Consider the following 16,793-nt stretch of genomic DNA (forward strand, 5'->3'; position numbering starts at 1 on the left):
CTAGAAACTGTAACTGAATCCCTGGTTGGGCTCAAGTTAGCAGTCTATCTTGTTTCCTAAGCAGCTTTTAGATCTTTCTGAAAAGCTCAATGTCCTTGCCTTGACAAAGGGAACCGCAAGTGCTCAGATCTAGAGTAGCTCACTGTGAGAGTAGGCAGATGAGGGCAGGAGGATGTGTTGGAGGAAAAGCTTGCTAAAGGCACTCAGCGTCATGTGCCTTACTGCAGAGTTAAAAAAAGGCCGGGCTTACAGGTTTGATAGTTTCTGATGGGCGGAAGAAAACTTCTGACAGCAAGAGACAGTTTTTTACAAAGGTGAAAGCAGAGTGTTTTCGGAATTGTCTTTATATTATGGGTGTCCCCCATATCCTGACTTACCCCCACCTCAGAGACTCCTTACGCTCCTCTCCTGGGGCCAAGCATTCTGGGTCTGTGGCTGCAAAACTGGAGTGCAGAGTTGGCCTAGGCTCATGTCTAGTCTGCATCTATCACGTTAGTGTAACACACTAGGCTAAGGATCAGAAGACGGGTGTCCAGGCTGGCCTCAAACTCTCCCTGTACTCAAAGGTGACCTTGAACTTTGAACCAGTCTGCCTCCACCTCCCAAGTGCTGAAAGAACAGCCCTGTTTATCATGTCTGGTTTATGCAGTAAATGAGAAGAACCTCAGGTAAAAGGGAAACACTCTTGCGATCTCCGTCACCCAAAACTACAACCAATTTTTAGTGAATAATTCATTTCTGTCATTTCTTACCCCACCACACATCTTCCTCAAGCCCCACCTTTTTTATCTTTCCAGTAAATAGTTTCTTCTACCTCCAGTCCTATATCATCTCTACAGTGCAGGCCAGCTCCTGTTCCATGGGGGACAAAAGACGGCAGGGAGAGAAAGTAGCCTGTGGCCAGGGTCATGCTTTAGAAATAGAAGGACATGCATTGTTCGCACGGCTCTCTTCTGCTTGAGTGAGGTTCCTATTTTAGTCCCATACACGTGGCAGTGGCCAATCCTCCCATCTGGGTGAAGGAATATAGCTTAGTGGTGCTGGCCGAACATGTGCAAGGTCCCTTGGGTTTAAGCCTCCGGGCACTGAACAGACAAAGTAGAACAATGACAGAAACCACTCTCCTATTTTGAATAGGTATCAAAACTGGCGTTGGGAGTGTTGCTTGGTGGTCAGGTCATAGTGAAGTCTCACCCGTGTCCCTCTAGGGGAAAGTAAGGGCACAAGACCAGCCTCAGAGAAGAACAAGGGGCCTTGGAAATTTCACAGCAATTCACACAGAAAGAATTCCCGTGGGCAAAAAGCTGTAAAATAAACCATCACTCCAAGATGTCTTGTAAACCCAGCAGTTGCTTTTAGAAATATTTAATCCCGAATTCCCCTGGAAAGCACATGGTATTTCCTGTTTCTGGAAACAGAGGAAAATGGAGCTCTGTTTAAAACAGGCAAGCGGAGCCAGATGTTGGTGCTGGTAATAATCTGCAGAGCCCAGCACGCATGTGGTGTAGGCAGAAGAGATGCTGGCCAGCTGTCTACAGCTCTGGGAGACCAATTTCTCTTGGAGAGAAAAGAAACAGAGCATGGGGGCTGTTTTGCTTGTACGCACAAAAAGACAGCTGAGTCCAATAGATGCTATTTTCATTTGGAGAGCCAGCACAACAGCAATTTCAAACGTTTTTTTCTCTTCTTTTGATGCATTTCCAGTCGCATATTCAAAAAATGTTCAGTATCTAACAAAATTCAGTCACTTAAGAAATAGAAAGAAAATACTGTACTACTCTGTTTTGAAGCCAATTTTAAACAAACTCAGAATAGTTTTCTTTGTCCATATTAATAATTAACTTTTTTCTTCTGGAAACATACAATTGACCTTTTCAATTAAAATGACTCTGGGATATGTGGATGCTGCAGTTTGAATATGAGATGCCTCCACAGGTCCTGTGCTGACTTGGTCCCCAGCTGTGTGCTGTTTGGGGAGATGACAGTTCAGGAGCTGGACTTAACTGAGGCAAGTAGGGCGTTGGGGGTGGGCATGGAATTATCTTTGAAGGTTGTACACGGTGTCTTAGTGGGGTTTCTGTGCTGTGAAGAGACAGTGTGACCATGCAACTCTTATAAAGGAATAATTTAATTGAGCTAGCTTAGACTGTCGGAGGCTTTGTCCATTATCATCATGGCGGGAAGCATGGCAGCATGCAGACAGATATGATGCTGGAGAGGTAGCTGAGAGTGGCTCTACATTTTGAAGCAGCAGGAAGAAACAATGAGACACTGACCAGGCTTGAACACCTGAGACCTCCATCTCGAGTGCCACACTTCCTCCAAGAGCACCACACCTCCTCCAGTGAGGCCACGCCTCCTCTAACAGCACCACACCTCCTCTAGTGAGGCCACGCCTCCTCTAACAGCACCACACCTCCTCCAGTGAGGCCACGCCTCCTCTAACAGCGCCACACCTCCTCCAGTGAGGCCACGCCTCCTCTAACAGCACCACACCTCCTCCAGTGAGGCCACGCCTCCTCTAACAGCACCACACCTCCTCTAGTGAGGCCCCACCTCCTCTAGTGAGGCTATACCTCTTCCAGTGAGGCCACGCCTCCTCCAGTAAGGCCATACTTCCTCTAACAGCACCACACCTTCTCCAGTGAGGCCACACCTCCTCTAGTAAGGCCACACCTCCTCCAGTGAGGCCATACCTCCTAATAGTGCTGCTCCCTATGTATGAGCTTATGGGGCCATTTTTAATCAAACTACCACACCTGGTCTCGGTTCCTTTTCTCTGCTCTTCCTGTCTCCCATGGGAGTGGCTTCTGCTACAGGTCTCCCACCTCCATGATATGCTTTCTCATCATGGGTGCCAGAATCCAGGAGCCAAGGACCATGTACCATGAAACTAAGCATCTCTCTCTCCCTCTGAGGTTATTCTGTCAGGTGTCCTATCACAGCGGTCAAAGTATCCCTACTATCACTGTGATTTTAGGAGGAATAGAAGTCTGCTTCACCTTCCATATCCTATTCCCAAAATCTTCTTCAGGTAAACTGGTTTTCTCATCCTTGCTTCCATGTCCACTGCCCTTTCTTGCTTTGAGGTTTTACTGGCGTTTTTATCTGCACTCTCCTCTCTAATTTGTGTTCTTCAAAGCTAAGCATACCCTAACGCCTAATTCACACCTCCCCATTTACATGGCGTTGACCTTGGCCACTCTCGCTAGCAGAAGTCTCCTCTTATTTATGTCTGTGCCATCGACTGTCTACCTCATTACATAGTACTTCCCTACACTGCTCTGTATCATAGACGGCAGAGCGTGTGTGTACGTGTCTCAGCAGCTCATAAACAGACCGTGTGCGAAAGTGCGTGTTGTATCTCACACGTCTTTGTCTCTACCCCTTAACTGTCTAGCTGCTTCATCCATTCCCATCGTTATGATGGCACTGATTGTGATCATGTTTGCTGTATATAGGATTGAGGGAAGGGAAACAGGGAGAATATTAAAGCCGATGCATCATCAGATCCTGTTTGGTGTGCAGAATGGGGCAGATGATCAAGTGCTCACTGCATTTGAGTTATAGGGAGAGGCACTGGCTTCCAGGGGAAAAAACCTGAAATCTAATTACTAGGAGTAGGGTAGTAGGTATGGACCAGATTGGCATTAGGATTTATTTTATTGAACTCCAAGTAAGGAATAATCAGCATTTACCCCACTGAGTGACAATAGAGAAAATTAACTCCAGAGCTCGGAGAAGGGTTAGGTCCCCGAGTAGAGGAAGGATGATCGAAGGAACAGAAAAGAGAGCACAGCAGGAAATCAAGCAGAGACTTTGTTCTAGCGAGTTTCCTGAGATGCACACAGAGTACTATGTCTGTCTTTCCCCATGGTACGGTCCTTCTAGCCTGCTCATAGTTAGTTCCCTGCTCAGGTAAGCGACCCTAGGCTGTATTGCGACAGGCTGTGACCACTGACTAGACTAACTCTGTGACCTGATGCCATAGCTTGACACAAAGGACTTTTGCAGCAGGGGCAATCGGTTAAGCTAATTAGAGTAGTCTTGGCTCAAGCACAGGCTGAAGCATAAGGAATGGGCTGGGCAGTGGATGGAGGAAAATGGAGAAGAAATCAGTGCTAAAGCAAAAAGTAGATGAATATCTGAGCCAATTGCAGTGGTTTTCCGGATATCCATTACCCTATCCTTACAAGAAAAAAAAAAACCCACACCTAATAAGCTGCACAATTAGTGTTTAAAAAGTGAGTGACTGGGAAGGAATGGTGAATATTCTGAAACCCGAGGAAGACAGGATTTGGACACATGTGATGTAATAAGGCATGTTTCTAGACTGTGTCTCTGGTTTCTGGCAGAGGGCTCTGGTTCAAAACCTTTAGGATTGCCTGAGGCATAGAATAGCTTGTGCTATTCATAATTAATCCCCTGGGGGGGCTAATGAGACATGAAGTGTGATTAGAAGACTGATCTGGGGAGGAAGGCTGGCTCTGGAGACTAAGTGCAGTCACATTTTCAGAGACTTACGATGCAGGCACAGAGTGACAGTGCAATTACAATCTCAGTACAGCGTGTCTTGGAGGAGCTTCTTGGTTTGTGAATAAAAGCACGTACCCAAGAGTCATGTGCTGGACTCCACAGGTCGGAGACACCTGCTGTCAGCATCTTTCATGACCTGGAGTGCCCTGTAGAGTAAGGTGAAGGAGGCTGGTGGAAACCCCACATGGTAGCCACGTCAGACAGCGCTGTGGGTAGCCTAGGCCCCTGCTTGCATCTGGCGTCTGATGTGAAAGCCATCTAACTTGAGGGCTCTGATGCTCCCTCCAAGTGACTCACATGTGCACTGAAAACGTGCAACACACAGAGTGACAGGGTTGGCAGCCGAACCCAGGGTTTCATTCTCCAAGTCCTTAAGGATGCCACACTGTGCAATCTGTTTACAGTCTGGATGACAGAGCAACAAAGGCTCTGCTAGCTCTGGAAGAAGGAGAAGGCAGTTTCGCCAGTTAGTGTCCCTAACAACCTGTCTGATGCTAACTGATGCGCAAGGGAGCAAGCAAAAGGTTTTAATCTACACATCCCATTTCTCCAACTGGATTCTGGGAAGCACACTTACTCATTCTACACCTGTTGTATCAAACTACCTCTAGTGGATTGTCTTAAAAACACTGAGCACTGAGGCTGGAGATTCCTCAGTGGTTAAGAGTGCTCACTGCTCTTGCAGAGGACTTGGGTTGGGTTCCAGAACTGACATAGTACTTCACAAACTGTCCGTGGCTCGAGTTCCAGAGGATGGGACACCCTCTTCTGACCTTCCCGGGCTCCTGTGTGTGTACGGTATACACAAACTCACCTGGGCATATAATAAGTGAGTGCGTAAATACACAAATAAATCAACCTTTTAAAAAAATTCCAAGTGCAGGGCTGGGCAGTGGTGGCACGCGCCTCCAATCCCAGTACTCCTTTAAGCCCAGCACTCAGGAGGCAGAGGCAGGTGAATCTCTGAGTTTGGGGCCAGCCTGGTCTACAGAGTGAGTTCCAGGACAGGCTCCAAAGCTACAGAGAAACCCTGTCTCGAAAAATCAAAACAAACAAGAACAAAACGAAAACAACAGCAACAACAACAACAAAAGCAAAGTGCTACTGAAACGCTCTATAGCTGACATGATGATACAGAAATAAACATTTTTTATTAGGCATCTTGCATTTCATGCTCACTAAACATCTTGTCACTCTGGATATCACTTCCTGTTTTTCACAAATGGGAAAATTCAAGTCAGATGTAAGTGTCTTATCTAGGATCTAGAAGCAAGTCATGATGAGATCTGCAATTGAAAGTCAGTTTCTTCTGCCTTTCCAAGGCAAGAAGACGTTGTGTAACTTCTCATACTGTCCTCAAGTGTTGAGAGGTATCGATCTGTCATAGTTAGCTCAGCGCACACTGGGAGAGGATGACAGTGAACCGCCAAGAAGATGGAGATCTGGTTCTTTTAGTCTCAACACACAAGGAGGCACTTGGTCATTTAGATTAGAGCTGCTTGTTTTGTTTTCTGTTTACTCCAGGCGTGACTCCAGGGTCTTTTCTTGTCAAATTAATTCTCAGTTATACAGGTAAGGGATGTCAATCTAAGATATGCCAAGGAAAAGAAAGAGAGTTCAAGCGTTGACAGAAATAAGAATCCTTAAATCAGGAAAACCCCCAGAATATGAAACTGACTGCCTTGCTTACCGTCCAGGTTAGATGTCGTCTGCCTTACTAAGCTGCACCTGACCTCACCATTTGAGCTTTCATGTTAGAAACAGAATAGAAACTGTGGTTTTGCAGCTTGAAGGGTTTTTAGTCATCATGGGGGATACAGGCCAGCAAGTGATCTCAGATGGGAAAGCTGTGTAAAATCTCATTTTATGTTGTCTGATTTAACTTAGTCTTCAGAAGTGATTACTTTTCTAACAAAGTTTAATTTTGTGACTATAAAATCTCTCAAAACATGGTAACTGGGGTTAGGTAGCAGCCGTTTCAGCAGCATTCGGCTTGACAGCACGCAGTCATGCCCACTTAGAGCTCAAATTCCCCTCACACACGGTGGAAAACCCACAGCGGGGCCCTCAGTAGAAAGCCTGTGTTGGTAGACTGGCTCTCAACATATTTCCTGACGCGGTCTCTGAGAAAAGGAGGCTGATGCCGGGGTCTCTCCTCCATCGAGGGAAAGCCTCGGGACCTTTGTGTTCCACCTGTCTGGGCTTCACACAGGAAACAGAGGCTGATGGGTGTGGGCAAACGGCTCTCCTACTTGCTGGCTCATCATTTAGCGGTAGCAATGTGAACTGTTCCCCCACAGACTCATGTGTTTGAATCCTTGGTCCCCGGCTGTTGACGCTGTTGGGGACGATGCTGTTGAATCAAGAAGTAGGACCTAGCTAGAGAAAAGAAGTCTCTTGGAGGTGGGGCTTCGGGGTACTAGCCTGGCCCACTTCTAGCCATACTCATTTGGCTTCTTTATCTGCCCAGTTGTGAACAAGCTGCCTTATTTTTTGTTCCAGCTACGATGTCCCCTTTCCCCCAGCAATGGACTGTGTCCTCAAACCATGCGATTAAAATAAATTCTCCCTCCCTTGTGTTGTTTCCCATTGGATATTTGTTAGTAGGGAAGAGAAAAGTCACAATTACGCTGACTTTGTTTGGAGAGCAGTAAATTTCAAGGGAGTCTAAATCAGTTATCTTTGGAGATCACCCATCTCAGTACCTCCTCCAGGGCAGTCAGCTCAGCAACACCTCCAGGGCAGTCAGCTAGCTGACAGAACTCTTTTTGGCCCAGGGGGATGGAGCCCACCGTAGAAGTACCCTGCTGAGGCCACAGGAGAACTGAAAGAGAGTTGCTCAGAGGAAAAATGGCCTTAGTTGTAGAGTTCTGAACTTGCTTGATCCGAAAGCAGTGTTTCTAGTTTATAAAGAACCAGCCAGTGTTAGCTCCTGCATGCATATGGAACACAAGAATTCACCTGGGACTCAGTCCCCAGCACCGTGGTGAGCTGTGTAGACTCACACAGCTCACCACGTTTATATGCCTCTTCTGGTAGGTGTCAGAATCTGCCCTAGCTGGTTATCCTGCTCAAGAGTCCTTTGTAAAGTGAGACACCAGTGTATCTTGTTAAAGTATTCTAATATTAAATCTGAGGATTTTTAAAAACTTAGGACAGTCTCTGGAGCTTAGAAAGTATTCAAATCATGGCTCCCTTGTGAGGTGCTGTGGGCAGCTTGTGTCCGTAATTCACCTATCTTCCACACAGACAGTGAACTAGTGCATTCCTGGCTTACAGGTAAAGAAGTGGAGACGTACATACACAGGAGCTGAAGAAGCTGTGCGAGGCCACATAGCTAGCAGGCCTGGCCTCTGTGCATTTAAACTCAGCCCATGCCCTGAGCCACTGCTCCCTGATGCGTGACTAATAAATCAATGTGGTGTTTTATTTATTGCAGTTCCTTCCTGTAAATCTTTCCAACTCTGTGACCCAGCCCTGATCCCTGCTCCTTCAGGTCTCAGGTCCCAGGAGGAGCAGCAGCTGACTCCTCCCACTGCTATACCAGGGTGATTCATGGCAAAGTCACCGACTATTTGCATATTTGCAGGGCTGCCCTGGTGAAGAAGGCAGGGTAGCGGAGGGTGAGGGTAGGGTGGAGTAGGGGATGAAATCATGCATGGGTGTTGCTTTGTTTGTTTGTTTGTTTGAATATGGAAACTCAACCTTTGAAGACCTCTGTGGCTTAATTTCTAATATTGTGGCATGACAGGGTAGACCTGCGTCCTTGCATTCCCCATGTCTAGAACTTCACAACAGTCTACTTATTTAACGGTTACTGAATACCCTCCTGGCACAGAGCATTGAACTCTTTGCCAAGGACAGAAGAAAAATGAATAATACAAACCACGGTCTCACCCACAGGCATTCTTACCCTGCATAACAGACAGCTATGGAGCCATCATGGTAGGAAGCCTGCATGAACTGGGCGATCGGGTTCAAACACTGGTTTTCATTTCCCACTGGTGCATGGCCTTTAAAACTCTCTGAATTTTCATTTTCTCTTTGTAAAATGGGTTTTGATGACATTTTCCTTATCAGGGTGGAATCGTTGCTGGCACGATCATACATGTTGTTTAACGTGTTTGACGGGCGCTCTGAAGAGATGCTTTATTTACAAGAACAAGAAGAGGCTTCTCAATAGGAAGATACACACTGTGGGAACTTTGAAGTACATGCGGTATACCATAGGCTACGTTAGCTTCCTGGAACTACTTTCAACCTAACCTAAGAAAAAGATTCTATTCCCAACATACTGTAAATGTTCTGAATTTAAAGAAAGTCTAGGCACCAAACAAAATTTTACAGTTGGGAGCCTGTGTACCTTTAGTTTCTAGACACATTGTCAAGTGCTTGGCAGAGATGGGATGTTCCTTGGGGCAGTGACTTGGGCATGCACAGGCTACCTTCTGTCTCAAAAGCCTTGTTCCTAACAAAAGCAACAGTATGTATATATGTAAGAGAAATGGGTGAAATGTTTTCCCCAGTGAACAGAGAGGGAGCCTGTCTTCTCCACCCAGTTCTAGTGGTTTTTTTTTTCATGTAAATGAGTCCCATTTGCACAAAACACCCTACTCCCTCCTCCCTCCTCATCCTCACGTGGTGTTGGGGCTAAAGAAGGGGAGACTTATTTGACTGTTGAGATTGAAAAAAGAGCATAGGCAGCTTGTTGCCTCCTCATCTCTGCTCAGTTTTGCTCTTTCTTTCACAATGGTTACAACTTAGAATATGCTCCTGAAGAGGGAGATGTGTGTTGCCCAGTAGGCCAGCAGCAGAGACGGAGGTTGCCTCACTGTGGCCATCAGTGTCTTTGGAGTGCGTGGGGTGTGTTGTCACTGCCTCCTGTAACATCTTTATTGGTATATTGTCACCCCCATTTGCATAACTTTTTTTCTTGTTACTTAAGTTACTTGGAACTAAAGGACAGAAGGTGTTGATTGCTAATCACCATTCATCTCCTGTCTCCCACAAGTTCTGCAGTATAAGCTGTTTCCCCTGCTCATCTGTAGGATGCTCTCTTGTGTCTCTGATGGTGCTGTCATAGTGGTGGCGGTGGCTGTGAACTAACAGGAGCAGTTTCCACATAGCATCTAAGACTGTTAAACTGAATCAGTATATAGGAAGAACTTAATTTGGCCTTCTACATTTGAAATACATACATTTGAAGTAGATAGATGAGAATGACCAACATTCTTATAATTAAAATAGTATTTCAATATATTGCCTTAATGCTGAAAGAGCTTGTACTATTATCTGGTACCTAATAAGAACAATTTTATACATATTAGGATGGTGCATATTCATGCAACATGAGGAAACACAGCAGTTTGCTAATTTGTAAATTTTGGGATAAAACACAGTCTACATTGTCTACATTTAAAGTTACACTGTCCAGTCTAGCCAAACTGGGAGTGGTGGGTAGATTTGTGGTTGTTCTAAGTTAGTCCTGGCCTGTGTCTTCTCTAAGTATCTTAATGCCATCACCTACAGAACAATGTCTGCTCAGTTCAGTGCAGTGCTATTCATATTCTCGACTCGGCTTTCTTCATGTTGCATTCCATGCTCTGTTTGCATAAGAGTAATGAACCTGGCAGAGAATCCTACTCCCCTGGGGAGTGTTAGAAAAGAATCCAATTGCATTTGCTTATTAAAATATGATTAGCAGGGAGATATTTTCTAAAATCTGGAACACCTTTATTTAAACATATGAATTATGATTTCTTTGGCTGCGTTTCTGTTGTGGTCATGTGCATGTGGAGGTCAGAGGTCAACTTTGCATGTCATTTATCAGGTATCATCTCCATTGTTTGTTGGTGCAGGGTCTCTACTCGTGCTCAGTGATTAGGCTAGACTGGCTGGCCAGTGAGCCCCAGGGACCCTCCTGTCTGTGTTTTCCCACTGCTGGGATAACCATCACAGGCTACCGTTCCAGGACTTTTTTCTTTCTGTTTGTTTGTGTGATATATACCTTAGTTCTGGGGACTGAACATGACTTCTCATGTTTTTATGTCAAGTACTTTATTGATTATCTTCCTAATCCTCACTAGGCTTCTTCTTTTTATTTTTTTTCTGAATCTAATATTCTTTGTTTAGCTTTTCTCCTGACCATTAGCCATAACAACTTGTAAGCAACATTCTAAACAAAGGAAAATATCCATAGTCCATTTTGGGGGAATGTGGGCATAGTTCTCCAGGCTACTTCCTGCTGGTTGGGGGCACTGATAATCTTATGGAGACCAAAAGAAAATATAGAATTATGATCAAATCTTGACTGGAGTATCCTGTGAGGCTTGATCATCTCAGGCAGCAGTCTTTAATCTGTTCTGTTTCAAGGTCTCTCCCACCAAGCAAGCTGCAGCAGTCTGCTCACAAACCACACTCAAATGCTCTGTAGCTGGGCCTCCTGCCTGAAAGAATCAGAGTTTGCATTGGCAGGACAGCCCAGAAAGCCAGCATTTTAAAATGGCGTGACTTTTTTCCTGCCACAGCTGAAAACCAAAAAGCATGAGGTCAGGTTTTCATCAACGCCATTTAAGTGTTTGGTGGCAGGACCTCTTAAAAGAGTTGCAAGGTTTTACAGCTAAAGCTGAGTCAGGAAGCCTCTCTTAATGAGACACATTTGCCTGTAGCAAACAGAACCCACCTGAGAAAATGCTGCTATCAATAAGCTGTGCTTAACTCTATTCTTTTCTGTCTAGAATTACTTCACAAGCTTTCTCAGGCTTTATGTGGATACAGTTGTCCACGTGGGCACCATTTGTTGTCTGAGGTTTTCTATCTTGCCTGGTTCCCACAATTGTTAAGTCCCAAAGAAATTACACAGAGGTCTACATTACAAACCGATTGGCCCATTAGCTCAGGTTTCTTATTAACTCTTATAACTAATATTAACCCATTATTCTTTCCTATGTTAGCCTATGTTATTATTATTCTTTCCTATGTTTCCTATGGCTCAGTACCTTATTCAGCAAGGCAATCACACCTTCTTCTTCTGTGGCTGAGTCAGGACTCCTTCCTTTTAATTTTTAAACTTGCAAAATTTTAAGTTGATACAGAATTAGAACACTGCTCTCTCTACACCTCCTCCCAGGCACTCTCCCTCCAACTCCTTCCATGCCTCCCGCAAACTGGTAGCCTCTCTTTTCAGTTATCATTGTTAAATATATATATATATATATATATATATATATATATATATACATACATATATATATGTATGTATGTATGTATAATAATTACACTCTTTTGGGTCTACTTTTGTTGTTTGTGTGTATATGGTTTCAGGGATAAGCATGCTGCCCTGGGCAAGCAATAAGGGGGATCCTGCCTGCCAGGGGCTTCTTCTCCTTTTCCTAGAAGTTCTTAGTTTCCTGTAGTTCTTTTTCTGGATATGGGACCATGCAGAAATTCCCCCCACCTTCCCATGTCAGTGACACTGCCATTGTTCTGGATTTAATTAGACAGACATTTCCAGGAGAGACCATCTCACAGAAGACTTCCTGGTCCTCTGGCCCTTGAATCTTTCTGTCCCCTCCCTTGATGCTACCTAAGCCCCAGATGCTGGAGTGGTGTGTTGTAGATATATCTGTTGATCTCTGCATCGTACCCAGTGCGTTTTTCTGTGATGGTCTCCATCATTGTGAGGAGAAGTTTCAATGATGAGGAAGGGTAGGTACATTTATAGAGGAAAGGTGACCTTCATAAAAAGACAGTTCAGTCCTTGGCAAACAGACTGACCAGCATACAAGAGAACCCCATTTTGAACTACTACCACTATCTCCTTGATCCCCACTACTTCATGCTCCTAGGTTTCTTATAGTTAAACAAAATATTAGGAAGAAACTTATACTGATTGTTCATCACTATGAGATGTTCTCATAAATCAATATATTCAAAGGGAAAAACAGACTACATCTAAACCAGGAAGGTAAACAGGAAAAATTTAGGGGATGAAAAGGTGAAGGTATTAAAATACTAGGTTCTTGGTGATATAATGAGCTTTATGAGTAATTTTTTCTCTATCTCAGGACACTTTTATATATTTTCTGCATAACTATACATTAATTTAACAGGAAAAATTAAAGATACAAGGAAGATGTTTGTACCATTTAATTAATTTGATTTATTAATTCCACTCCTAAGTTTCTTTTTAAAAACAGCACCTGCCAGAAGAATAAGAGCAATTTCTCTTTCCAAAATGATAAGGTAGTGGTGGCATATGACTTTAGTCCCAGCACTTAGGAGGCAGAGGCAGGCAGATCTTTGTGAGTTCGAGGCCAGCCTAGTCTACAAAGTAAGTTCCAGGATAACCAGGGCTACACAGTGAGACCCTGTCTCGGGAGTTGGGACGGGGAGAATCTGGGAGAAAAGAAAATGATAAGGTTAGACTATTTGTTGTCCCAAATATCATTACTCTGAACTTTCTAGTGCATGTAGGGACGACTGTGTGCTATTGCCTTCTTCCTAACACAGCAGAATGTATCTTAGCGACAACCGTGTGCTATTGCCCTCTTCCTAACACAGCAGAATGTATCTTAGCGACAACCGTGTGCTATTGCCCTCTTCCTAACACAGCAGAATGTATCTTAGCGACAACCGTGTGCTATTGCCCTCTTCCTAACACAGCAGAATGTATCTTAGCGACAACCGTGTGCTATTGCCTTCTTCCTAATACAGCAGAATGTATCTTAGCGACAACTGTGTGCTATTGCCTTCTTCCTAACACAGCAGAATGTATCTTAGCGACAACCGTGTGCTATTGCCCTCTTCCTAATACAGCAGAATGTATCTTAGCGACAACCGTGTGCTATTGCCTTCTTCCTAACACAGCAGAATGTATCTTAGCGACAACCGTGTGCTATTGCCCTCCTCCTAACACAGCAGAATGTATCTTAGCGACAACCGTGTGCTATTGCCTTCTTCCTAACACAGCAGAATGTATCTTAGCGACAACCGTGTGCTATTGCCCTCCTCCTAACACAGCAGAATGTATCTTAGCGACAACCGTGTGCTATTGCCTTCTTCCTAACACATCCAGGCTCCCCCTGTTCTTGTTTAGACCCCACTCCTGACAAATCCGCAATTTCATTGCACCCTTCAGACTGTCTTCATTCCAGTCCTTCCTGTAGTTCCTAGGCAGTGCAGGTAGGTAGGACTAATCACTTTCCTTCCTTGGCAGCTTGCTTAGCACCTTCTTGTACTGTGAGGGCTGGTGTTCAGGGAAGAGGCTTCAAGCCAGATCCACATCAAGTCCTTCCAGTGCTGTGTCTGAAGTGGGTATAGGTGCAGATATCTTTGATCATGATATCATAGGTCTCCTAGAATGGGGACTGCTGGATCAAAAGCAGGCACATTTACCTTTTAATTGCCATTGTGAATGCGTCCATTAGATGATAACTGACTACAACCCTTTTCTTTTACCTATTTGGAGAGTTCCAGGAAAGGAGAGTTCAACTCCACTTGCAACCAAAGGAACCATTCTCAAAGGAAAGCCCAACACAGATGGAGGTGATGCCTTCAGGAAGTCTGGGAAGGGAGGGAGTTCTCGAAGGTGAGGCCATGGGTACTTTCCCTGGGAATTCCTCACCTAGCTGTAAACACCAGGCTAGTGTCCAGCTGGAGCAGCGAGGAGAGGGGCAGACAGGACTGGTTAAGGAGTGTTTCTGACATCCCTTCTGATGAGTAGGGTTGCCGTGCCACAGCTTCTGTGTTGATTGTTGGCAGCCCTATGGATTATTCAGTCTGTACAGCTTTTGTTGTTGAAGGCTGCTTTTTTGGTCTTGGTTGCCCAGACCCAAAATAACTACACAGAAACTGTATTGATTAAACCACTGCTTGGCCTATTAGCTCTAGCTTCTTATTGGCTACTTACATCTTACATTAGCTCTTATATCTTAATTTAATCCATTTCTATTAATCTGTGTTTTGCCACGTGGCTGTGGCTAACCAGCAAGGTTCTGGCTTGTCTGTTCCCGGAGGTGGCTACATGGTTTCTCTCTGACTCTGCCCACTCTCTTTATACAGCCTGGCTGTATTCTGTTAAGCCATTGGCCAAAAGCGGCTTTTTTATTCATTAACCAATAAAAGCAACACATATACAAGAGGACTTCCCACACCATTGAGAAACAAGGTACACATCTAAACAGCCTGTGGTATCAGTAGTATCTTTCAGTTAAGAATGCTTCCTATTCCATCCAACAGGAAGTAAGTAACAGTAGATTGTTAACATTTGAGGGTTTGTTTTTTCTTAAATACAAAGTCTACCTCCAGGAGAGTGGGAGCAGGTTAATAGGCTGGCTGGTGTCAGGGCCTGTGTCCTGTCCTCGGAGCTGGTCCATGGGCTGGAGGGTGTCAGGGCCTGTGTCCTGTCCTCGGAGCTGGTCCATGGGCTGGAGGGTGTCAGGGCCTGTGTCCTGTCCTCGGAGCTGGTCCATGCTGGCTGGTGTCAGGGCCTGTGTCCTGTCCTCGGAGCTGGTCCATGGGCTGGAGGGTGTCAGGACCTGTGTCCTGTCCTCGGAGCTGGTCCATGGGCTGGCTGGTGTCAGGACCTGTGTCCTGTCCTCGGAGCTGGTCCATGGACTGGAGGGTGTCAGGGCCTGTGTCCTGTCCTCGGAGCTGGTCCATGGGCTGGAGGGTGTCAGGGCCTGTGTCCTGTCCTCGGAGCTGGTCCATGGGCTGGTGTCAGAGCCTGTGTCCTGTCCTCGGAGCTGGTCCATGGGCTGGTGTCAGGACCTGTGTCCTGTCCTCGGAGCTGGTCCATGGGCTGGAGGGTGTCAGGACCTGTGTCCTGTCCTCGGAGCTGGTCCATGGGCTGGTGTCAGGGCCTGTGTCCTGTCCTCGGAGCTGGTCCATGGGCTGGAGGGTGTCAGGACCTGTGTCCTGTCCTCGGAGCTGGTCCATGGGCTGGAGGGTGTCAGGGCCTGTGTCCTGTCCTCGGAGCTGGTCCATGGGCTGGAGGGTGTCAGGACCTGTGTCCTGTCCTCGGAGCTGGTCCATGGGCTGGAGGGTGTCAGGACCTGTGTCCTGTCCTCGGAGCTGGTCCATGGGCTGGAGGGTGTCAGGACCTGTGTCCTGTCCTCGGAGCTGGTCCATGGGCTGGTGTCAGGGCCTGTGTCCTGTCCTCGGAGCTGGTCCATGGGCTGGAGGGTGTCAGGACCTGTGTCCTGTCCTCGGAGCTGGTCCATGGGCTGGTGTCAGGGCCTGTGTCCTGTCCTCGGAGCTGGTCCATGGGCTGGTGTCAGGACCTGTGTCCTGTCCTCGGAGCTGGTCCATGGGCTGGAGGGTGTCAGGGCCTGTGTCCTGTCCTCGGAGCTGGTCCATGGGCTGGAGGGTGTCAGGGCCTGTGTCCTGTCCTCGGAGCTGGTCCATGGGCTGGTGTCAGGGCCTGTGTCCTGTCCTCGGAGCTGGTCCATGGGCTGGAGGGTGTCAGGACCTGTGTCCTGTCCTCGGAGCTGGTCCATGGGCTGGTGTCAGGGCCTGTGTCCTGTCCTCGGAGCTGGTCCATGGGCTGGTGTCAGGACCTGTGTCCTGTCCTCGGAGCTGGTCCATGGGCTGGTGTCAGGACCTGTGTCCTGTCCTCGGAGCTGGTCCATGGGCTGGAGGGTGTCAGGACCTGTGTCCTGTCCTCGGAGCTGGTCCATGGGCTGGCTGGTGTCAGGACCTGTGTCCTGTCCTCGGAGCTGGTCCATGGGCTGGAGGGTGTCAGGACCTGTGTCCTGTCCTCGGAGCTGGTCCATGGGCTGGAGGGTGTCAGGGCCTGTGTCCTGTCCTCGGAGCTGGTCCATGGGCTGGAGGGTGTCAGGACCTGTGTCCTGTCCTCGGAGCTGGTCCATGGGCTGGTGTCAGGGCCTGTGTCCTGTCCTCGGAGCTGGTCCATGGGCTGGAGGGTGTCAGGACCTGTGTCCTGTCCTCGGAGCTGGTCCATGGGCTGGTGTCAGGGCCTGTGTCCTGTCCTCGGAGCTGGTCCATGGGCTGGAGGGTGTCAGGACCTGTGTCCTGTCCTCGGAGCTGGTCCATGGGCTGGAGGGTGTCAGGACCTGTGTCCTGTCCTCGGAGCTGGTCCATGGGCTGGAGGGTGTCAGGACCTGTGTCCTGTCCTCGGAGCTGGTCCATGGGCTGGAGGGTGTCAGGGCCTGTGTCCTGTCCTCGGAGCTGGTCCATGGGCTGGAGGGTGTCAGGACCTGTGTCCTGTCCTCGGAGCTGGTCCATGGGCTGGAGGG

This window comes from Microtus pennsylvanicus, chromosome 5 (genome assembly GCF_037038515.1).
Source record: "Microtus pennsylvanicus isolate mMicPen1 chromosome 5, mMicPen1.hap1, whole genome shotgun sequence".
NCBI classification, from domain to species: domain Eukaryota; kingdom Metazoa; phylum Chordata; class Mammalia; order Rodentia; family Cricetidae; genus Microtus; species Microtus pennsylvanicus.